The sequence below is a fragment of the Chiloscyllium plagiosum genome, chromosome 34 (assembly GCF_004010195.1).
Source record: "Chiloscyllium plagiosum isolate BGI_BamShark_2017 chromosome 34, ASM401019v2, whole genome shotgun sequence".
Taxonomy (NCBI): Eukaryota; Metazoa; Chordata; class Chondrichthyes; order Orectolobiformes; family Hemiscylliidae; genus Chiloscyllium; species Chiloscyllium plagiosum.
Genome location: NC_057743.1, coordinates 27621891 through 27646331, shown reverse-complemented (window position 1 = coordinate 27646331; position 24441 = coordinate 27621891). Strand labels below are relative to the sequence as shown.

Here is a 24441-nt window from a genome sequence, read left to right as displayed (position 1 = left end):
ATACAGGATCACTGCCACATAGGTTCAGATGTACATACATATGCATGGTTGCTCACGCACCACATGTGGACTACCTCTCGCACACGCACTAACTGCACCACAAACACACGTACTGTGTACACATATGCACTCTCACATGCAACTAATGCGCTCTCACATGCAGTAATCCAGCTAGCTCAGAGCTATGCACTGGACAGGTTGGTCCAAAGGATCTGTTTCCATGCTGTACATCTCTATGACTCTATGCACTCTCACATGCAACTAGTGCATACTGAAATGCACAGGTGCACACTGAATTAAACAGTCAGTTTCTCAGAGTGCTGAAGGACCCTTGACTAATCTGGCCTTGAAGTGAAGTGGAATTGCACAGCTGTACTGAACAGTCAACACAGAGTAACTTCTCACAAGCAGGATGAATGAAGGAAGGGCACAGCCCTGTCTAATATAAACCCATTATCGATGTTCAGCAAAACACACTCAGGGGAGTGGGTCATTGTGAAAATCCTCTTCTCCACTGGAGTCTTTGGGGCTTTTTTTGGGACAATTTACAAGATGCACTGCAGTAACTCACCAAGACTCCTCTGAAAGCACTGCTTAAATACACGATGACTACTACCTAGAAGGACAAGAGCAACAGACACATGGGCCCATCATCACCAACAAAGCTCTCCTCCAGCCACACCATCCTGATGTGGAACTATAAGACTCTTTCTTCAATAATACTAGATCAGAACTCCATTCCTCACAGCACAGTGCTGTCCCGACACCACATTGGGAAGCTCAACATCACCTTTGAGAGCAACTAGGAATGGGAATCGAATACCCAATGATGCTTAACTTTATCATGAATGAATATATTAAGATAAGTTGGCTTTACACAGATGCTTTTCTCGAGTGTGTTCCACTCTCCTGTCAGGGAATGTTATGGACCAGACCAAACCCTTTCAAAATAGATTAAGGTAGCTTGGACCCTAACCTTTTCTTATTTGCATTGCTATCCAGATGCAATTCAATTGGTCAAAGTACTTGACTTTATGCAAAACACATTATTTTTACACTATGGTTAAAATACAGACAAAATAAAAATAAAAGAATTAGCGAAACTCTATTGAAATGCTTAACAACATAATATACTACTACTATTAATGGTTCCAAAATAGTAACACCCCATAACGCACCCTTGGCAAAGGCAAATTCAGTAAAATAGATGGTCTCACAGGCAATTCTAGCAGCAGAAAGAAAACCCCAGCTGTAACAGAGAAAGAAATAACAGCTTCCATATCCAGCATCAAGACCCCAGCAACTGCTGAAAGCGAAAACTAAAAATTCTGGTTCTGTGGAAGTTTGACCACAACCATTCAGGCTGCTTTTATTGTTTCAAATATAAAATTAAAACCCAAGGGCTCACAAGCCATTTACATTATTGGCTTTGAGCATACTTCTCCACATCTCTGTCTGCACCTATCTTCAGATAAAAAAACCCAAAATATACACCTTAAAGCCGTAGTATCATCAAAGGGAACAAAACTTTCTTTCAACCACTCCTCTTATTCCGAATTTTCTCACCACAAAATAAGGTTATTCATCCTATCATGCCAATGCAAGCTTTTTGAAAGAGCTGTGCAAATCATCCCATGTGTCCTGCTCTCTCCCACTGCCTTGCAAAGTTGTCCTTTCACGATTTATCTGTGTGTTGAATTCAGGGCAGGTCCACTTAAAACTTGGAGCCTTTGCCACCCTACCTGATTCGACAAAAGAAAAATTTCACTTCTAAGAACTGGAATGATGGAGCTCCTGGAGAAAGATGAAGAAGAAAGTCAATTCTGTGACCATAAAAATAAAATCAATCTAGAACTCAAGTACAAAGTCCTCAGCCTGACTCAAAGTAATCCTATATCCTATCCAGCAACACTTCAATGGAAACACATGGACTATAAATATTCCCACCTCTTGTGGTGTTAATTCTGGGTGTTTGGGTAAATGGGATGAGACAGCTCACTGCGTTTTTTGTAACCATGATTTGGAGACTGAGGTGTACAAAGTTAAAAATCACCCAACACCAGGTTATAGTCCAGCAGGTTTAATTGGAAGCACACTAGCCTTCGGACGACACTCCTTCATTAGGTGGTACCACCTGATGAAGGAGTGTCGCTCCGAAAGCTAGTGCTTCCAATTAAACCTGTTGGACTATAACCTGGTGTTGGGTGATTTTTAACTTTGTTGTAACCAACAGTGAGTGGATAAAGTGCCACCTCTGGAGGAAGAACAAACAGCACTTGTTCAGCATCGTCTGTTGATTTTATTTGACTTGTCATTAGGTGGTACCACCTGATGAAGGAGTGTCGCTCCGAAAGCTAGTGCTTCCAATTAAACCTGTTGGACTATAACCTGGTGTTGGGTGATTTTTAACTTTGTTGTAACCAGCAGTGAGTGGATAAAGCGCCACCTCTGGAGGAAGAACAAACAGCACTTGTTCAGCATTGTCTGTTGATTTTATTTGACTTGTGGTAAACGCCAGGAACAACCTCAAGCATCTTCATAGAATCCCAATATTGGGCCATTTGGCCCATCTTCTTTATCCCAACAACTGAACTATAACCCACAGGATGGCTCAGCTTCAGCTGGTGTCACCCTCAGCTAAATTGCAAATATTCCCATCCAATGAAATGACGCAAAGGTCACTGTCAACAAGGTGACACCTTCCCCACCCCCACTCTGGTCCCAGAGTAAACAGAACCCCGTCCATAGGCTGACCAACCTACTGCACAGCATTGGCTTCTATCACGCACCAACATACACAACCAGTCATTCATGGCATCACTGATGTCTCAGGTGGTGGTTGTCAAACCCCCATCTGGGATCTGCGGTGAATTCCATGAGATGATAGAACCAGTACAGATACAATGGGCTGAATGGCCTCCTTTTCTGCACTGTTATAATGCTGAGATTCTGTGAACTAACCCAGACTGATGTGTCAGAGTGCTAGTGAGGGAGAGCTACCAGCTTTCAGATAAGATGTTAAATCAAGATCCCATGAGAGAAGGGGTGTCTTTCAAACATTAATATCTCAACCAAAGCTTTCAAAACTGACAATTTGATCATTATCTCAATTTGCTACTTTTGGGAACTTTTTGAGTGAAGGTTGCCTACCGACCTACGCAACAGAGGTATCTGAGTGACACTTGGGACATCTTGAGGATGCAAGTATTTTATAAATACAATCTCTTCTGTAAATTTTTTTATCACTGGGAAACTGCGGTATGAACTCACCCTCAAATATAGTCTCATGCATTTTCACTTAAGGCTCATGGTATAAAGCATTCTGAGTTTACACAGCACCTTTCACAACCTCATATGAGGTCCTTATATCTTTTGCAACGTATGAGGACAATGTTGTCTATGTAGAAATACATTAGCCAATTTGTATACAGCAAAGCCCTAGAATTGGTAACATGTTAATAGAGTCATAGGGATGTACAGCATGGAAACAGACCCTTTGGTCCGACTTGTCCATGCTGACCAGATATCCCAACCCAATCTAGTTCCACCTGCCAGCATCTGGCCCATATCCCTCCAAACCCTTCCTATTCATATATCCATCCAGATACCTTTTAAATGTTGCAATTGTACCAGCCTCCACCACTTCCTCTGGCAGCTCATTCCATACCCGTACCACCCTCTGCGTGAAAAGGTTGCCCCTTAGGTCTCTTTTATGTTTTTCCCCTCTCACCCTAAACCTTTATTTGTAGTGATGCTTCAGAGATTGACAGTTGCATTGGGGAAAACTCCCCTTCTCTTCAAAACAGCACTTTGGGATAGAAACATAGAAAAATTAGGGGCAGAAATAGGCCCTTCATACATACTCCACCATTCCATGGTTATGGTTTGTCCTTTATCTCAATACCATATTCCCACTTTTAAAATCTAAAAACGCACCTATCTCCTTCTTGAATATATTCAGTGACTTGGCATCCATAGTTTTCTGTGGCAGAGAACTCCACAGGTTCACTACTCTTCCAACAAATACAGTTTTCCTCATCTCAGTCATGAATGGTCTACCCCAAATCCTGAGATTGCCCCCTGCTTCTTGACTCCCCAACCAAGAAAAGAAAATCCTCCCTGCATCTGATCTATCCAGTTCTTTTATATGATTCAGTCAAATTCCCTCTCATCCTTGTAAATTCTGGACCAGGATCATTTCTCAGGGAGAAGACAGGGACTCCATCTTTTGGAAGAGTAAATTACCGCAGATGCTGAAATCTGTACTGAAAACAAAAAATGCTGGAAATCTCAGCGGGTCAGGCAGCATCCAAGGAGAGAGAGCAAGCTAACATTTCAAGTCTAGATGACTCTTCATCAAAGCTGACATCATGAAGAGTAATGTAGACTCAAAACGTCAGCTTGCTCTCTCTCTCCATGGATGCTACCTGAGCTGCTGTGATTTCCATTACATTTTGTTTTTACTCTATCTAATGAATCCTCCACTGACAGGGAAGCACTCCCTTTGTACTGCAGTGTACTGTCAGCCAGATCGAGGGCTCAGACTCTGGAGTGGGACTTGAATCCACCACTAAGAGGTGATGGCATAACCACTAAGCCACTGTTGATAGATATCATCTGTCATCAATCTAAGGGACTTACTGCAGGCAGGCTGTGCCCTCACCTCCAGCACTGTCTCCAATTCAGGGAGTAAGGCGGGTCTGTGTGGTACACTCATAGAATACATTGACATCCGCTGGGAACAGCAGCTCCAACCACCTTCGAGAATTGCACAGGCTTCATGTTCAGGGTGGAGTTCGCCTGTCCAGAAACCTCACCATCCATGAGTGAATAAACCATGACAAATGTGTCCTGTCAAGACATCACAAAAAGCTCAGGAAGGAAGAACCCACATTCATACAGCATTTTTCAGAAGTTCAGGATGTCTTGAAATACGTTACTGCCTAAGAAATGCTTTTGAAATTGCAGTGACTGTTTTAATGTGGGAAAACAAAAGACTCATCTGAGTCTCTTGCCCATTGGGGGAAAAGAACCAAGTGTAACCTTCAAGAAAAGTTGAGTTGCTGAGCAAAACATGAAGGGACCAGGGCACACAAAACATTCGCCATCTGGAAAATAAAGGCCAGAACATGCTGGGACATACTGAACAGCCAGTTAAAATTCCTATCTTTTTCTCAAAAGCTATTTGTCTGCCTTTACGTCAAAAATCACACATTGTTTTGATATTATTTAAAGCTAAATAGGAAAACATTGAACAGCAGAGGGAGAGGGGGCTGGACCTGGCTCAGGAACTGGGAGACACAAAAGAAAATCTCAGGCGCTCTAGCATTATTGCAGTAACGTGGAATTACAGCATGCTAAGCCTGGACAACTTACACAAGCCAAGAGGCTGAACCATATCCAGCACTACTGCATCGGATGACACTGGGCATCTCTTGGCAGTACAGTGCAAAACTTGGAAGCACCTCAGCATTCATAGAAGCCCAGCAGGAGTTCTATTGAGTCACCAGTGACCCCAGTGTTTGGGTCAGGCTAATGTACAGCAGCCTCATCCTTAAAGGCATGTTCTATTACTATTAGCACGAGACCAGGTCACCCAAATCTGAAAGACAAGGATGTCTGCAAGCATAGGAACACAGGAACAGGAGTAGGCCATTCAGCCCCTTGAGCCTGTCCCACCATTCAATGAGATCATGGCTGATCTCTGGCCTAACTCCATGTAACTGCCTTTGACTCATAATACTTAATACCTTTGCTTAACCAAAACAAATTAACAACTGATCCAGCATTCACTGTGGTTTGTGGGAGAGAGTTCTAAATACCTACCACCTTTTTTGTGTAGCAATGCTTCTTAACATCTCTCCTGAACTGTCTGGCCCTAATTCTCTCCCCTAGATCTAGAATCGCTAACCACTGGAAATAGTTTATCTTTATCTACCTTGTCGTTTTCTGTTAATATCATGAAGACTTCAAGCAGATCACCCTTAACCTTCTCAATTATAAATAAAACAGGGCTAAATTTTGAAGTCCAGATCCAGCAAGACTTCAGCTTGGCTGGAATAAGTTGATGCATGGGGAATCCCTGCTGTTAACCGGGTGCTTGGAGACAGGAAGGACATGGTAAAAACAGAATCCAAAAAAAATGACCAGATAGTTGAACAGAGAGCCTGCTGGAATGGAGAAAGTAGCCATTCAACCTAGGGGCAGCAGGGTGGCTCAGTGGTTAGCACTGCTGCTTCACAGTCGCCTTGGGCGACTGTCTGTGTGGAGTTTGCACATTCTTCCTGTGTTTGGGTGGGTTTCCTCTGGGTGCTCCAGTTTCCTCCCACAGTCCAAAGATGTGCAGGTCAGGTGAATCGGCCATGCTAAATTACCCAGTGTTAGGTACATTAGTGAGAGGGAAATGGGTCTGGGTGGGTTACTCTTCGGAGGGTCGGTGTGGACTAGTTGGGCCGACGGGCCTGTTTGCACACTGTAAGGAATCTAATCTAAAACCTTGGGCCAAAAGATATTCATCTGTACAAGCTGTGAAAAGGAGCAAGCAACCTCTACAGCCACAGCAGATTGTGTCCAATCCAGCAATGACATGGGCCCCAGTTAAAGTACATCATCTTCTGAGATGGATGGATGCCAGTGTGCAGCATGTTTAAACAAAGTGTTCTTGTTATAAGATGCAAAATTTATAATGGGAAACATTAATACAAAAAAAACACAGCTTCAGAAGTAACTTCTTGTAGAATGTGAAGGTTTTTGCAAAACAAATGTAGATTTATTTCAAGTTTGCAACATAAACCTGCAAAGACACAAATGGGCAGAAGAGCTCATTATGTGCTACATCATTCTCTGATTCTAAAGTGACCCCCTATCAGAACCCACCCAATTTCAAGAGTTGGTGTCAGTTTTCAAACAGACTGGAAACCTTTTAAATTCCATTAGGTTTAAACACTGCCTCCTGAACTTAATACTGACGTGGACTCACTCCCATTTCTTCCCTGTTTAGCTTTCCTTGTATTCTCTGTCACCGTGTCCTCTCTCCCCTCCTCCAACCCCAGTGTGACTATCCATTCTTTCCAGTTTGGTAGTTAGACACACCATTGTTCTGCCATTCTCACATTCCAATCACTTATGCACACTTCCTCCCTTCCTCAGCACTCCAACACCCACCCGCCCCCAACTATTGCATAAGTGCTGTCCCTTCCATACTTCACGTCAGCTTGGATGAAGAGTCATCTAGATTTGAAACGTTAGCGTGCTCTTTCTCTATGGATGCTGCCTGACCCGCTGTGATTGTCAGCATTTTTTGTTTTCAGGTTTAAACACATGGCTGGATAATGACAAGCAGGCTTGAAAGTTGCAGGAACTCTCAGGGTTTTTCAGTGAGATTTCTGATGCAACGGTCTCCAAGTCCTCTGCAGTGTAAATGGGTCGGTCCACCTCAAAGTCCTGGCTTTCTCTCGCAGACGGCCTGTAGAATTCCCAATTTGCACAGAAAAGTATGGATGGACAAATCAAACCACCATTTGAACCCTGAAATGTTTATTGTATCTTTCTGTCATTGTTGTCACAATCCTTATATTTTGGGACAGTTGGCTCAGCCCCATGATAGATGTTGGTTTCACCTGCATTCACACAACAACTTGACTTTAATTTATGAAGCACCTTGAACACAGTATGAAAAAGTCCAAAGTTTTTCATCGGAGGGTTATCAAACATAGACTCCAGCCACATGAGGAAATGCTAGAATAGATGGTAAAAAAGGTGGCTTTTGAGGAGCGTTTTTAAAAAAAAGAGATGGTATGAGGTTTACAGAGAAAGTTCACATGTTTAGTGACCAGGCTATGGAAAGCATGTTGAACAACTAAAATTGGCCAGAATCTGAGGAGTGCAGAGATTGCAGAAAGTTAGAGATATCCAGCACGGAAACAGATCCTTCATCTCAACTTGTCCATGCCGACCAAGTTTCCTAAACTAAACGAGCCCCACGTGCCTGTGTTTGGTCCATATCCCTCTATATCTTTCCTATTCATGTATCTATCCAAATACCTTTTAAATTTTGTCACTGTATTTGCATCTAGCACTTCATCTGGCACTTTAATCCACATTTAGACCACCCTCTGGTGTGAAAAAGTTTCCCCTCAGGTCCCTTTTATATCTTTCTCCGCTCATCTTAAAAATGTACCTCTAGTTTTGAACTCCCCTATCTTAGGGAAAAGACCTTTGCTATTCATCTTATCTTTGCCCCTCATGATTTTATATGTCTCAAATAATGTCAGCCCTCAACTCATATGCACCCTTGAAAAACATTCCAGCTTATTCCGTTTCTCCTTATAACTGAAACTTTCCAGTCATGGTAAACCTTTTTTAAACCCTTTCCAATTTAATAGTATCCTTCCTATGGCAGGGAACCAGAACTGTACACAGTACCCCAAAAAGTGGCCTCATCAACGTCCTGCACAACTGAAACATAACGTCCCAAATCCTATACCCAGCAGACAGAACAATGAAGGCAAGCGTGCTAAACACCTTCTTAAGCACCCTATCTGCGTGATGCAGCTTTCAAGGAACTTTGTATCTGAAGCCCTCAGTCTCTTTGCTCAACAACACTAACATTAACTCTACAAGTCCTGCCCTTGTTTCTCTTACTGAAATACAACATGTTGCACTTACCCAAATTAAACTCCTTCTGCACTTCGCAGTCCATTGGCCCAATTGATCAAGATCCCTTTATAATCTTAGATGACTTTCTTCACTGTCTGCTATACCACCAACTTTGGTATCTTTCACAAACTTACTAACCATGCTTCCTAAATTCTCATCAAAATGATTTATATAAATGACAAACAACTGTAGAGAAGGAGGTGGTTACGGAGATAGGGAGATACAACAACATGGAAAGGTCTGAAAACTTTAATGTGGAGGAGTTGCCAGAATTGGACTCAATGTGCAGTTTGGTCAGTGAACACAGGGGTAATAGAAGAATGGACATTGTGAGAATTGGGATACAGGAAACAGAGGTTTAGGTGACCTTAAGGTACATACAGACGGTAGAAGATGGAAGGCTAATCAGCAGTGTGTTGGAATAACCTGGTCTAGAGATAAAGGCACTGATGAACATTTCAGCAGATGATCTGAGCAATGTTACAGAGGTGGGAATTAATGGTCATCAATGAAGCAGATTTGTGTTTGGACAAATGGCAAAGTTGCAAACACTGTGGTTCAGCCTTAGCCTGTTGTCTAGGTGAGGGGTTGAGTTCATGACTAGGAAACAAAGTGTTTATAATTTTCAAAAACACTGCACAGTGCAATGTCCAAATGTCGGACAAAGACAAAGGAAATAGAATTTTCAAATGGATGAATTGGGGAAATCAGTCTTTTAAAGAGAGTAGCTGATAACTTTTTTCAGCTTGTTGGACTTACCATGGACCTGTTTCACACACTTAAGTATGTAGTTAAGGGTTTGTGCAGTGCTGATGTTGGATTTGTTACAATTCCTGCCCTCTGCCATCCTTCGCTTCATCTCCTGAATTGTTTGTGCCGCTTCCTTGTGAATTCTGCTTTGGGTGAACAAACTACAGCAGACCAAATTGGAGATTGTCTCTTCAGAAAAACTGCTGGGCGTTTAAAAATAAACTTTGCAAACTTGCTCCACTCCGTGTGGCGCTCGTTCTGTATCAGAAGGTGTACACTCTACTCAGGCAGCTACATCCTCAAGTCCAGACAACAACAATAAGTAACATTTACCACAGTCAAATCATCTCAATGTGATTCACAGGAATGTTAGCCAATAAATGTGACAATAATCCATATAAAGATGTCAGGACAGAGAAGCAAAAGCTAGTGTTGAAGATGTAGGTTTTAAGAAGGAAAGACTGGCAGGAGGATTAGGGAAGGAATTCCAGATACTTGGGAATGTCAGCGTATCACATCTGAGGCAGATCCTGTCACAACCTGATAATGTCACATGGGTTTTGACTGGGAATGTCAGACAGCTGCCTGAAGTGGGAGTATTCCTGAATCCAGGAGAATCGAGAACTGTGGTTATGTTTATGTGGCACCTTTAATTTTATGGAATGGTTGAAGGTTCCTCACAGAGGTGTCATGAAACAGATGATGACATTGAACCACATAAGGTGATGTTAGGCCAGGTGACCAAAGGTTTGGTTAAAGAGGTCAGTTTTAAAAAGGCTCTTAAAAGTGTGAAGTGAGGTAGAGAAGCAGAGAGGTGTAGAGGGGCAGTTTGGAGCCTATGGAACTGAAGGCCTGGACAGCAGGGGTGGAGCAGACATAATGTGGGATGCTCGAGAGGCCAGAGTTACAGGAAGGAAGAAAGCTTAAATGGGTGTAGGTTTGGAAAAAAATACACAAGTAGAGTGGATCAAGGTCATGAAAAGATGTGAAACAACACTTTTTTAAAATCAGCATGTAACAAGGGGGCCATAACTTAAAATCAGAACCAGGCCATTTTAGAAGGAAATCAGGAACCATTTGGTTTCACAAAATTCTCAAAACAATGCGAGTAATCATTTGGAACTTTTAAGATTGAGATGGATACATTTTGGTTGGGTATCAGTTTCCAAAGAACTAGGAAGAAAGACTGTAAATGGAGGAGTTGGATTGTAGGACAGTCAGGATCCAACTGAGTGGCAGAGCAGGTTTAAGAAACTGAATGGCATCTTTCTGTTCCTACAAGAGCCAGTCCTCAGGTCAGCTCTGGAATACTCCTCCCACATGAATTCATGGCAACCTCATTGCAATATTCCCAGCCAACAGCATTGGGTTGTAAGAGAGTTATCTCCCATTTCCTAAGATCATTCAGGAGTTTCCAGTTTCGAACCTGCTGGCAATATACAACTAACCCAATGCTGGGTTTCAGCAAGTGTAGAATGAAGACTGCATATTTCTCAAAACGCAAGATAAAGGAAAATGAATCAGATGCTGGACTAGGCCATTCAGACCCTCGAGTAAGTAAAATACCCCAAGGTGTTTCATATGAGCTTAGACAAAGTTTAACATTAAACGATATAAGAAAATATTAAGGCAAGAGACCAGGAGCTTAACAGATAAAATTTCTCCCTGATCCTTAGAAATTCTGCAGAGAAAATGAAATATTGCTGCTTATCATTCCAGATTTGATCTTTTACCTTTTTGTTCTCTTTAGTGCTGAGGCCTTAACTCCTCTGTGAACCAATCCTGGGAAACGTCCCACTTTCAAGAAGGTGTCTCTGCTCTTGCTTGGGGATGACACCTTTCAATGAAGCCACTTTTGTCTTGATGCTGCTGAACAGAGCTCTGTTCTGGTAATTCCTTGGCCAAGATGCATCCTCATGCTTTGATGGTGAAGTCCAGCAGGCATCCCCAGCTCTCGGATTTCACAAGTGCTTCAGTGGACACAGTCTCTCTGGGCTCTTGATAGTTTGGTTCAGTCTTCTATGGCTTTTGATGACTGCAATTCTGCTCTTATACATTTCCTCTCTCAAGCTGTGGAGCTTGAAACAGTGACACTGGACTGCCTCAGCAACATACCAAGTGAAACCTTCAACTCACAAGGTATCCAGAACCTTCTATTTTTAAATAAAAGGCAGAAGTCACAAGTTTAAAAAAACTGGTCAGACAATACAAGTATCATGAGTTATACTTAACTAGAGTATTGATAAATTGAATCCACCATTAAGATAATCTAAAACTCTGATTGCATTGTACTTTGGTCATAAGATCAAACGTGTGTGTTCCTAATGTTATGAAGTTGTAGCTGTGTACTGTACCTTTAAGAGAGTGAAAGTTAGATTAGATTAGATTACTTACAGTGAGGGAACAGGCCCTTCGGCCCAACAAGTCCACACCGACCCGCCGAAGCACAACCCACCCAGACCCCTTCACCTAACACTACCAGCAATTTAGCATGGCCAATTCACCTAACCCACACATTTTTGGACTGTGGGAGGAAACCAGAGCACCCGGAGGAAACCCACGCAGACACGGGGAGAATGTGCAAACTCCACACAGTCAGTCGCCTGAGGCGGAAATTGAACCCAGGTCTCTGGCGCTGTGAGGCAACAGTGCTAACCACTGTGCCACCGTGCCACCCACATGTGCAACAGTGCCACCCACAAGTTGGCAAGGTTTTAACAAGCACAAAGTGTGCTGAACAATTTAAAAATGTAACATTTCACCGTGAAACAAATAGTTGGAGCTGAATTTGAATTTGGCTTATCAGTTTAAAATATGTCCCAAGAAACCAAAATCCAATCGAATTTGAATTTTAATGTTTTGACAACATCAAACCAATGAGATGATCCAATGTTTTGGGGTATAAAAATCGGGCATTTTGAACAGTTAGCCAGAGTGGCAAAGAGCACTGACTGCCTACAGAGACACTCTCTGAAAGGTACCTGTTCATGAAATCTGTGCAGTAGAAGAGCGAAGAAAAGACCCAAAAAAATCTACAGGTGAAAATACAAAGGGAAGACACAGCTGACTGGTTTTGAAATTTGAATTTCTTTGTAAATCTGAATCGGGGGGGATTTATCGGATCAGTATATTGTTATCGAGTGGGAGGTAGGTAAATCAATCAGACAAAGGAAGCTTACAGTGTAGATAGTTGTTGCTTTTTTTTTCTTGGAGTTAAAGAATAAATTGTTAATTTTTTCTTCAAACAGTGGGATTTGGTAGCTCTTTGTCACTCATATCTTTACAGATTACGAGGCGAGGTGAGCGTTTGTGTGTGTCTGGTTTAAAGTAGCAGAACGGCTTACCCTGTATCATAGCAGGAGTACTCACTTCATTTCCACATTGCATTTAAAGAACAGGAAGTATGGTGACAGATTGCTCAGCTTTCTATTTTTTGTTCTAGTTATCTCTTCTGAGCCTATGGGAAAATGTCATTACCCCGTTGCTATTTGTGGGATCTTTCTGTGCAAAATTAGCTGCTGCAGTCCTTCATTTTAACCTATCAAACTGTTTAGAGATATTATTACGCACCTCTGGAGCAGGTGGGGCTTGAACCCAGGTCTCTCAGTTCACGGATAGGGACTACCACTGTACCACAAGAGGACCCTTTCCTTCATTTTAACAGCGACTGCACTTCAAGAAGTATTCATTGGTTACACGGCAACATGGAAAACCCAGAGGTTCTGAAAGTCACTTTATAAATACAAAAGAGCTTTTTTTTTCCAAAGTCAATTCCAAGGTAACCGCTCCCCTCTTTTACTCCTGCAGAAGAAATATACACAATGATAAAGGTCCTGGGAAGTGATGCTGAACAACGAGCTTGGAGTGCATGTTCATAGTTCCTTGAAAGTGAAGCCACAGTTGGCTAGGATAGTGAAGAAGGTATTTGATACACTTGTCTTTGTTGGTCAGTGTATAGGAGTTGGGAGGTAATGTTATGGCCGTACAGGACATCTGTTAGGCCACTCTTGGAATACTGCATGCAATCCTGGCCTCTCTGCTAATAACAAGGATGTTGTGATACTTGAAAGGGTTCAGAAAAGATTTACAAGGATGTTGCCAAGATTGGAGGGTTTGAGATATAGGTCGAGGCTGAATAGTCTGAGGGGTGACCTTATAGAGATTTATAAAATCGTGAGGGGGATGGATAGGGTAAATAAACAAGGTCTTTTCTCCAGGGTGGGAGTCCAAAACTAGAGGGCATATGTTTAGGGTGAGAAGGCAAAGATTTAAAATGGACCTGAGGAACAACCTTCTCATACAGAAGGTGGTGCATGTATGGAATGAGCTGCCAGAGGAAATGGAGGAGGCTGGTACAATTACAACATTTAAATGGCATCTGGATGGGTATATGAATAGGAAGGGTTTAGAGGGATATGGGCAAAGTCATGGTAGGTCGGGCTAGATTTATGTAGGGTATCTGGTCAGTATGGATGAGTTGGACTGAAGGGTCTGTTTACATGCTGTTCATCTCTATGACTCTAAATGCTTTGTAGAAGAACGTGAGGACTGCAGATACTGGAGATCCGAGTTGAGAGAGTGGTGCTGGAAAAGCACAGCAGGTCAGGCAGCATCTGCGGACCAGGAGAATCCACCTTTTGGGCAAGAGTCCTTCATCAGGAATGAGGCTTGTGAGTCGAGGGGGTGGAGAGATAAATGGGAGGGGGTGGGGCTGGTAGTTGAGAGTGCGATGGGTAGTTGGAGGTGGGGGGAATAGTGACAGGTCAGGGAGGAAGGTGGAGTGGATAGGTGAGTAGGAAGATGGACAGGTAAGACAGATCATGAGGACAGTGCTGAGTTGGAAGGTTGGAACTGGGATAAGGTGGGGAAAGGGAAAATGAGAAAACTGGTGAAATCCACATTGATGCCGTTTGGTTGGAAGGTTCCAAGGCCATGACCCCACCCCACCACAGTGCCCCACCCTCCCCTCCCATCACCTTCCCCTGCCACTGCAGGAATTATAAAAACCTATGCCCACATCTCCACCCTCACCTCTGTCCGAAGGATCCTTTCACATACATCAGAGATTTACTTGCACTTCCACACATGTCATTTACTGTATCCGTTGCTTACGATGTGGTCTCTCCTACATTGGGGAGACAGGACGCCAACTTGCAGAGCGCTTCAGAGAACATCTCTAGAACACTCGAACTAATCAACCCCACCGCTCCGTGGTCGAACACTTCAACTCCCCCTCCCACTCTGCTAAAGACATGCAGGTCCTGGGCCTCCTCCATCGCCACTCCCTCACCACCCAACACCTGGAGGAAGACCTCATCTTCTGCTTCGGGACCCTTCAACCACACAGGATCCACGTGGATTTCACCTGTTTCCTCATTTCCCCTCCCTCCACCTTATCCTAGCTCCAATCTTTTGACTGGGCACCACCCTCATGACCTGTCTCATCTGTCTATCTTCCCTCCCACTTATCTGAGCCACCCTCCTCTCCAACCTATCACCTTTACCCCCACCTCGATCCACACTCTCAGCTACCTTCTCCCAAATCCCACTCCTCTCCCATTGATCTCTCACCCCCTCACCTCCCAGCCTCATTGCCCGAAACGTCGACTCTCCTGCTCTTTGGATCCTGCCTGACCGGTTGTGTTTTTCCAGCACTACACTCTCGACTCTAAATGCTTGTGTTTCACTTCCTCGGGAGTTCTCCCTCCCAGCGCTCAGTTTCCACATTCAGGTCAGTGCAGAGACTACTCAATTCAGCCTGGCTCCAGTAGTCAGGGGCTGAAAAAACTAATTTTAGAAACAAAAAACTAACCGGATTTCCTGTGTCTGACCACGACTCGATTTCCGTCTAAACACTTATACATAAACTCCCAACTACTCCACTCTGTGGAACCCCGACTGGCTGAAGGCTACAGGACAGGAATGAACTGGAATAACAATAACAAACTCCATCAGATCAACCACAACATCCAAATCTTACAGCATTATCCAACCTGAAGGCTATTTGGCCCATTGTGCCTGTGTCAGTTCTGTCAAGACACTCCAATTCTTTTCACTTAGCTGCTGTTCCACCACAGCACTCCCTATATTCACTCCCGTATTTATCCAACACTTTTTCCAAAATTAGTATTGTTTAGGTTTCTAGTCTTTTCATTCTGGGTATTCCACAAATCACAGGCTGAGGGGTGACCTTCTCGAGATTTACGAAATTGTGAGGAGCATGGATAGGATAAATAGAGAAAGTCTTTTCCCTGGGGTCGGGGAGTCCAGAACTAGAGGGCATAGGTTTAGGGTGAGAGGGGAAAGATGTAAAAGAGACCTAAGGGGCAACTTTTTCACGCAGAGGGTGGTACGTGTATGGAATGAACTGCTAGAGGAAGTGGTGGAGGCTGTTTCAATTAAGACATTTAGAGGCATTTGGATGGGTATATGAATAGGAAGGGTTTGGAGGGATATGGGCCGGGTGCAGGCAGGTGGGACTAGATAGGGTTGGAATGGACGGGTCTGTTTCCATGCTGTACATCTCTGTGACGCTATATTTTATCAACTACAGTACGTCACCCTGAATTGCATCCTTCCCCAGCCCCTGCCGGTTAGTAGCACATTCACTTCTTTACTCTCCGTGGAAATTCTTCAAATTTGACATCTTTATTAAATCTTGCCTTAAACTTCATCCAACGCTCCCTCAGTGTTTCAGTTTGTTGCTAGTGGGTTATTGCAAATTAAAATGTCTCGTAATAAACACAAGAACACTCTCCACAGAATCACACTGACGAGAAAGCCTCGAGGATAGACATTTTACTAAAGTGAAATGATCAGCTGCACAACATAATGCAACTTATTTACTGGTTTTAAAGCATCACTTACGCACAAAAACCGCCCCAACAGATACGCTGACTTTATTTCTGTACTGTATCCGGTTGGTGTGGTGCTTGAGATCGGATCATATCCTGGAGACAATCCCTGGAAAAAGGTTAGATTTCCTGTGCAAGCACTTGTTGTGGCTCTGGTTCAATAAACAAGAGGAAAGTGAGAGGGGAATCCGCTCCCAGGAGAGATCGCGCTTAGAAAACAAACCCTGCTTAATCCCCCACCCAGTCCCGGACTCTCAGGCCCTCGCTAAAACCTGACAGCTGAGACTTTCACTGGGATCCTCCCGTGTAGCTACACCCGAAAGTCACGTTGCAGTCCGATTAAGCCGCCTGCTCCAGAGAGTGGTGGAGGACTGTGAGCATTTTCAGTTTTCACATTCTCATGTAGCGCCATGTGGTTGAGTTCAGAACAGTGCCTCTAGATGCGTGCTCTGCATTTCAACATGTCCATAATCTCTTAAAACAGATTAGCAACATCATGTGTACACACACGCGGAAGTGGCCACCTGATTTACACTAGTCATTCTCTATGTACAACACCGTGGTGGTAATAACACATTGGAATGGGTCATAACAATTGGGGCATGCACATACATTCCACAACACCTGCCATGCTTTATTGATTGATTTCCAGCAATTTGAATGAAGATTTAGAAACGGTTCTTATTCTATGTATCCAAATGGCGACACTAAAATGGATTTCTTCATTGCAGCTGAGGTTACCATCTCTGATCTTTGCTCTTCAAACTGTACTGAACACAAGCCTTCCCCTAAAACTCTTAGGCAGCGATTCCAAAATGAACTGGAGAATTTTACAGATTGCATTGAGTTGATTTAAGACAAATAAAATCAGATCAGTGTTGGAAAAACAGGGTCTGGGTCCTGGGGCACTGGCACCAGTACTGGGGAAAGATAGCTGTCCTATTTGAATGGGCTTCAATTCAGCTATGCTGGGACTGGTGTCCTGAAATATTGTATAGTTAGGATTATAGATAGGACTTTAAAATGATCAATTTGGTAAGTTCAATTGAAGGGAACTTTAAAAAATAAGCAAACTAAAACAACAGAAATGCTGGGTAGTGAAAATGCAGGGTAGAAAATATATACAGTTACAGTCCAACAGAAAGTGGAATCAAAGTTATAAAGGTTAAGAAGTCAAAGCTTAAGGTCTGATACCTGAATGCATGCAACATTTGTAATAAAACAGATGAGTTGATAGCACAGATAGCTATGAAGTCAGATTAATTTATTTCCATTAGAGACATGTTTGAGGGATGACTAGAACTGGGAACTCAGTATTCAAGGGTATTTGATGCTCTGGAAAAATAGGCAGAAAAAAAAAGATGAGGTAGCACTGTTAATAAAAGGAAGCGATAAAGAGAAATTGATCATGATATGGAATCATATTAGTTTGAAGCCAGGGAAAGTAATCATGGGTAGAACAAACAAAAGCAGAAATAGCTGAAGAACTGAGCAGGTCAGGCAGCATCTGAGGAGATAGAGAGAGAGAGAGCGACGCAGGTCAGGCAGCATCTGAGGAGATAGAGAGAGAGAGAGAGAGAGAGATCAGGCAGCATCTGAGGAGATAGAGAGAGAGAGAGCGACGCAGGTCAGGCAGCATCTGAGGAGATAGAGAGAGAGAGAGCGACGCAGGTCAGGCAGCATCTGAGGAGATAGAGAGAGAGAGAGCGACGCAGGTCAGGCAGCATCTGAGGAGATAGAGAGAGAGAGAGCGACGCAGGTCAGGCAGCATCTGAGGAGATAGAGAGAGATTATTGCTGGAACAGCACAGCAGGTCAGGCAGCATCCAGGGAACAGGAGATTCGACGTTTCGGGCACAGGCCCTTCTTCAGGAATGAGATAGCTGGGGTTAGATGTAGGTGAGGGGTGATGGTGGTAGGTGAGAAGGAAGATGGACAGGTAGGACTGTTTAAGATGGCAATGCCAAGTTGAAGGGTTGGACCTGGCATGAGGTGGGGGAGGGGAGATGAGGAAACTGGTGAAATCAGTGTTGATGCTGTGTGGTTGAAGGGTCCCAAGGTGGAAGATGAGGTGTTCGTGGAGGGACTACAGTCAGATGCCACCACTAGAGATATTTCCCTCCTCACCCTTATCAGCATTCCACAGAGACCATTCCCTCTGTGACTCCCTTGTTATGTCCACGCCCCTCCCCCCCACCAACCACTCGATGCCTGGAGGAAGAACACCTCATCTTCTGCCTTGGGACCCTCCAATCACACAGGATCAATGTTGACTTCACAAGTTTCCTCATCTCCCCATTCCCCACCTCATTCCAGATCCAACCTTTCAACTCGGCACCGCCCTCTTGAAGTGTCCCACCTGTCCATCGTCCTTCCCACCTATCCATTCCACCCTCTGTTGCGACCTATCACCCCTCACCTGCATTGACCTATTGTCTTCCCAGCTACCTTCCCCAACCCACCGCTCTCCTATTTGTCTCACTCTCCTTCAGCCCCCGCCATCACATTCCCGATGAAGGGCTTATGCCAGAAATGTCAATTCTCCTGCTCCTCAGATGCTGCCTGACCGGCTGTGCTTTTCCAGCGGCACATTTTGACTTGCCACAGACACTGCCAGACCAGCAAAATTTCTCTAACAAGTTCTAACTTTGCTTGTTTCAGATCTCCAGCATGCAGGGGGAATCATCTACAACTCCCTGAAGAGTTGCCTTACCATAGGACAAGATGAAAATCAGGAAATAATGGAGGCATGTAAGAAGGGCATTCCAATTGTCATGGGGTGTTTTAAGGGTAAAAATAAGGGCTGCAGATGCTGGACACCAGAGTCTAGATTAGAGTGGTGCTGGAAAAGCATAGCAGGTCAGGCAGCATCCGAGGAGCAGCAAAATCGACATTTCGGGCAAAAGCCCTTCATCAGGAGTAAAGCTAATGGTGGTTTTAATCTGATTTGTCCAGTCAACATACAGATGAGCTAGGGTAACACAGAAGATGAATTTATAGATCACATCAGGGATTATTTCCTTCAGCAGTAATGTGTACAACCTACCTGGGAACAGGCTATTTTAGATTTAATACTGAGGTAGGATTAGAAGAAAACATCTAGTTAAGAATCTTCTAGTGAGCAGCCATCACAACATGGCAGAATTTCAAATTTAATTTGGGGAAGGGTAAATTGTCTGAAACTAGTATTCTCAATTTAAATAAGGGCAATTTACTTCTTTGACCAAGAATTTGCTCACTTTCAATCACTTCTTTTCATTCTGTGTCAATGTTTGTCTGATTGAACTCCTGTGAAGAGCATGTTAGAGTCCCTATATAAACTTTTGCTGTTCACTTAGTTTGTTGTGATATCTGTAAAGGACTAGGAGAAAGTGAGGACTCCTGATGAAGGGCTTATGCCCGAAACGTCGATTCTCCTGCTCCTCGGATGCTGCCTGGCCTGCTGTGTTTTTCCAGCACCACATTTTTCATATCTGTAAAGCACACCCTGCAACAGCCAGGGAGCACAGGTATCTTCACTTGATTTTTATCTCCATGACTCTGGTTCTTTAATTTCTCCAGTCAAACTGGTGGCATTCTTGCTGCATAAATGACCTGATCTAAAAGGCAGCATCCATACAAGTATCACTTAGATTAGATTCCCTACAGTGTGGAAACAGGCCCTTTGGCCCAACCAGTCCACACCAACCCTCCGAAGAGCAACCCACTCAGACCCATCTCCCTCTGACTAATGCATCCAACACTATGGGCAATTTAGCATGGCCAATTCATCTGACCTGCACATCTTTGGATTGTGGGAGGAAACTGGAGCACCCGGAGGAAACTCACATAGACACGGGGAGAATGTGCAAACTCCACACAGACAGTCGCCCAAGGTGGGAACTGAACCTGGGACCCTGGTGCTGAGGCAGCAGTGCTGACCACTGAGCCACTGTGCCACCCTGCCCTTATGGAAGGACAAATGCAAAAATACACTTGATACAGACATAGATATTGAATACACTTCCTCTTGGGTGTGGGAAAAGTTGTTGGCTTTCACATTTCCAGCCAAATTTTGGATGTTTGGAAATTAATCTAGACCCCTAATCATTTACTACTATCCATTGAGAGCATTTTTTAATCACAGAAGGACAACATTGTCATGAATGCTAAACTAACAGGAGGCAGCTCCTCAAGCTTCCCTGTACCCTCAATGATGGAGGAATCCCAGTGCCAAGACAAGGCTAAAGGAATTGCACCCATGGAATGCGAGAGAAAGTGTACAATTAGAACATTTAAAAGACATTTGAAAAGGTATATGGAGAGGAAAGGTTTAGAGGAATATAGAGCAGGTGCAGGCAAATTAAACTAGCTTGGTTTAGGAAACCTGGTCAGCATGGACGAGTTGGGCTGAAGGATGACTCTATATTCACCCAAAAGAGTAATGTCATAGTCATAGAATCAGAGATGTACAGCACGGAAACAGACCCGTCGGTCCAACTTGTCTGTACCAATCAGATATCCTAACCTAATCCAGTCCCATTTGCCAGACTTGGCCCATATTCCTGTAAACCCTTTCTATTCATATACCTACCCTGATGCCTTTTAAGTGTTGTAATTGTACCAGCCTCCACCATTTCCTCTGACAGTGTTGATTGGATGATCCATCTTGATTTCCCCCAGAGGTTTCTAGCATCACAAATGCCAATCTTTGACCAATTTGGTACACTCCACATTATCAAGAATGCAATAAGTACATTAAAGACTGTGGGCCTGAACAATATCCCAGCTGTAGACCTGTGCTCCAGAATAAGCCATACACCTAGCCAAAACATTCAATTGGTTCTGCAACAATAAGTATCTAGGGTGGCACGGTGGCTCAGTGGTTAGCACTGCTGCCTCACAGCACCAGGTTCCCAGGTTCAATTCCAGCCTTGGGTGACTGTCTGTGTGGAGTTTGCACATTCTCCCTGTGGGTTTCCTCAGGATACTCCGGTTTCCTCCCACAGTCACAAAGATGTGCAGGTCAGGTGAATTGGCCGTGCTAAATTGCCCATAGTGTTAGGTGCATTAGTCAGAGAGAAATGGGACTGAGTGGGTTACTCTTCGGAGGGTCGGTGTGGACTGGTTGGGCCGAAGGGCCTATTTCCACACTTTCAGGAATCTAATCTAAAAAGTGTGGAAAATTGTCCAGGTATATCCTGCCTACAAAAATCAAGCCGAACCCAAACCTAATCATGGCCCCAGACTATTCTCATCACCAGATCAATGCAAGGTGTTGTCAGTGTTATGAAGCAGCACTGGTCAAAAGCAGAATCATGAATACTAACTTCAGTTTTTACCAGGATCATTCAGTTCTAGACTTCATTGTAAACTTGGTCCAAGGATATAAAAAAAGGGCAAAATTGCAAATGTATTGAGACAGCAACTGTCTTTAACACCAAACGGGAATCAGGGAAGAAATCTTTCCACTGGTTGTGAAGTCATAAAGGAAGAGCAGAAAAGAAGATGGTTGTTGCCTTTGGAGGTCAGTCATCTCATCCCCAAGACATTACAGCAGGAGTTCCTCAATCGTGCCCTACTAATGACCTTCTCTCCATTATGAAGTCAGAAGTGGAGATGTTTGCCAATGACTGCACAGTGTGTGCTTCAATATCTCAAGCGTTGTAAATGATGTTATCTGTGCCCTCATGCAACAAGCCAACAAGGACAAGTAGGAAGCAACATTTACACCAATGAGCATCATTTATACTTAAAACAAAAGAAGCCAACTCTCTCCATCAGTGAATCCCCATCAAATCCTGTTCTCACTGGCCAAAAACTGACCTGAACCAATCATATAAATACGGTGTCTGAATTAGAAGGATACAAGGCAGAAGTTAAAAACATGATGGGATGGACGTCACTTGACTTCATGAGAACAGCTCGAACAACTTGTTCAATGCCATTCAGGATGGAACAGTTTGCTGTCACCCATCCACCACCATTCATTCACTCCACCACCTGATGCACACTGGCAGCTCTGCATAATGCACTGCAGCAACAAAATGGAGGCTCCTTGTACATGTACTTTCCAATCAGCAAATGGAAAGACCAGGACAACAGATGGATGGGAACACCACCACTTGAAAGCTTCCCATATGATTTGAAATTCTATTATTATTTCTTCACTGTATCAGATCTTGAGCATTTTTTCCCTCATAGATGCTGACTATGGTGTGGTGTTAGGTTAGATGGGCTGCAACAGTTCGAGAAAATGGCTCACTTAGCATCTTCTCAAGGGCAATTAGGGATAGGGAATAAATGTTGATCTTTCCAGAGAGTCAAACCATGAACAGACCTTCCAAAAAACAACAATGGGGCTAACGTATCTGGAAAAGTAGAGATGGGACTTTATCAAGGAACAGGAGGTTAAATTCCATTCCAGGCACTGAAGCAGAAAGTTGGGAGAATTGTTTGAGCTGCATTAACCCAAACAAAAGGAGGAGATTCCATAACATTTCTGACTTGTACCAGGAAGATGATCGAACTGTTTTGGGGAGTCAGGAAGGCCAGTTACACACTGCACATATCCCAGTCACTAAATGGTTTGGTAGCCATAGCTTTTATTTGATTGGAGTTGAAAAGTGTGGTGTTGGAAAGGTACAGCAGGTCAGTCAGCATCTAAAGAGAGGGAGAGTCGAAGTTTCAGGCATAAGGCCATCATCAGGAATGTGGTGGGAGTGGGGATGCGGCTGAGGGGGAGGTAGCTGGTTGTTCTAGTCAAATGTTAGCTCATACTAACCTCTAGGTGTTGATGTAGTGTGGCATTGAGGTATTGTGACATTCAGAATGAGTTTGACTAAGGCCTCATCTATTCTAGTGGGATCAAAAGATCTCCCATCACAATTTGAATACCAGGGACAGCCATTCTCACTGTACTCTAGTTAACATTTATTCTTTGACAACATCACTGAAACCAATTCTCCAGTCACTACAATTGTAGGACTGTGCATGCAAACTGGCTGCCATGTTTCTTACAACTAACTTTCAAAAGTACTTTCAAAGCAATTTGGTTTGTCCTCAGCTAGTGAAAGGTACTACAATGATGCTGAAAACAAACTCTCATGTTAAGGTAGACCTTTAGAGGTGTGCAATTGGCCAAACGTTGAAGAGGACAAGAAGAAATAGAGGGATATGAGAAAAGGCAGGATTTTAAATCTCCAAGCAAAGCAAGGATAACGGGGAAAAGGCAATAAAGCAGAGAGATGGATTATCTGATCAATGATATTGTTGAACAGCAGAGCAGTCTCAGTTGGTTGAATTTCTACTTCTGCTCCTAGTCTTTACAGTCTTGTACTCTGGTTGTGGCATTGCACAGGCTCAGCATAGTATTTAAAATAAAGCTAGGTTCAACATTATGGGATTGTTGGGCAGTGTATAGAATTAAGTTAGCTCAATGTTAAAGGCACATTCTGTCCTTATTTCAATAAGTCACAGATAAATACCCACATATGCATTTACCATGGAAATAGCTTGCTAGTGCAGCCATATGGGGACGCTACAAATCCTCAGCTGGCCTTGTAATTACATTGTAATAATTACGTACACTTAAGTTTACACAAGTTTGCATTCCTTAGAAAAGCCACCAAAATGTGCAGATATTTTAATGTATATTTCATTAATAATTATATACCTGGACAACTGACACACTCAGTAGTAGAGGGTTCACATAACTAAAATCAAGCAGAAGTGACTCAGAACTGATCCAACATATGTGGGACCTGTGTCTCATTGCTTTAATGCATTGTCTGAGCTGAGATGTCACTTTTTATTAAAAATATAAAACCTTAAGTTATCTCAGGATTGTGACTTGAAAGAGGTTCTTTGAGGATGTGACTAGAAAAGTTGATGAGGGTCGAGCTGTGGATGTGGTGTATATGGACTTCAGCAAGGCATTTGATAAGGTTCCCCATGGTAGGCTCATTCAGAAGGTCAGGAGGAATGGGATACAGGGGAACTTAGCTGTCTGGATACAGAATTGCCTAGCCAGCAGAAGACAGCGAGTGGTAGTAAAAGGAAAATATTCTGCCTGGAAGTCTGTGGTGAGTGGTGTTTCACTGGGCTCTGTCCTTGGGCCTCTACTGTTTGTAATTTTTATTAATGACTTGGATGAGGGAATTGAAAGATGGGTCAGCAAGTTTGCAGACGACACAAAGATT

The 24441-nt window shown here is 43.4% G+C and overlaps 1 protein-coding gene across 7 annotated transcripts in view; it reads right to left on the bottom strand.

Annotated features, from left to right (window-relative positions):
* her3 (hairy-related 3) overlaps positions 1-16820 on the bottom strand; it is a 41322-nt gene extending 24502 nt beyond the window's left edge. For 3 of the 7 annotated variants that reach the window (XM_043676005.1, XM_043676006.1, XM_043676007.1), the window contains exons 1-2: positions 16276-16818; positions 11142-11561 (exon numbers count right to left, since the gene is read on the bottom strand). The gene's annotated coding sequence lies outside the window, so the exon portion shown is untranslated. Of the gene's footprint in view, positions 1-4663; positions 4699-11141; positions 11562-12978; positions 13198-16275 lie in introns of those variants that run through there. The other 4 variants (XM_043676009.1, XM_043676001.1, XM_043676004.1 and 1 more) reach the window with 4 other exon arrangements.
* Between the last annotated feature and the right edge of the window lie 7621 nt (positions 16821-24441).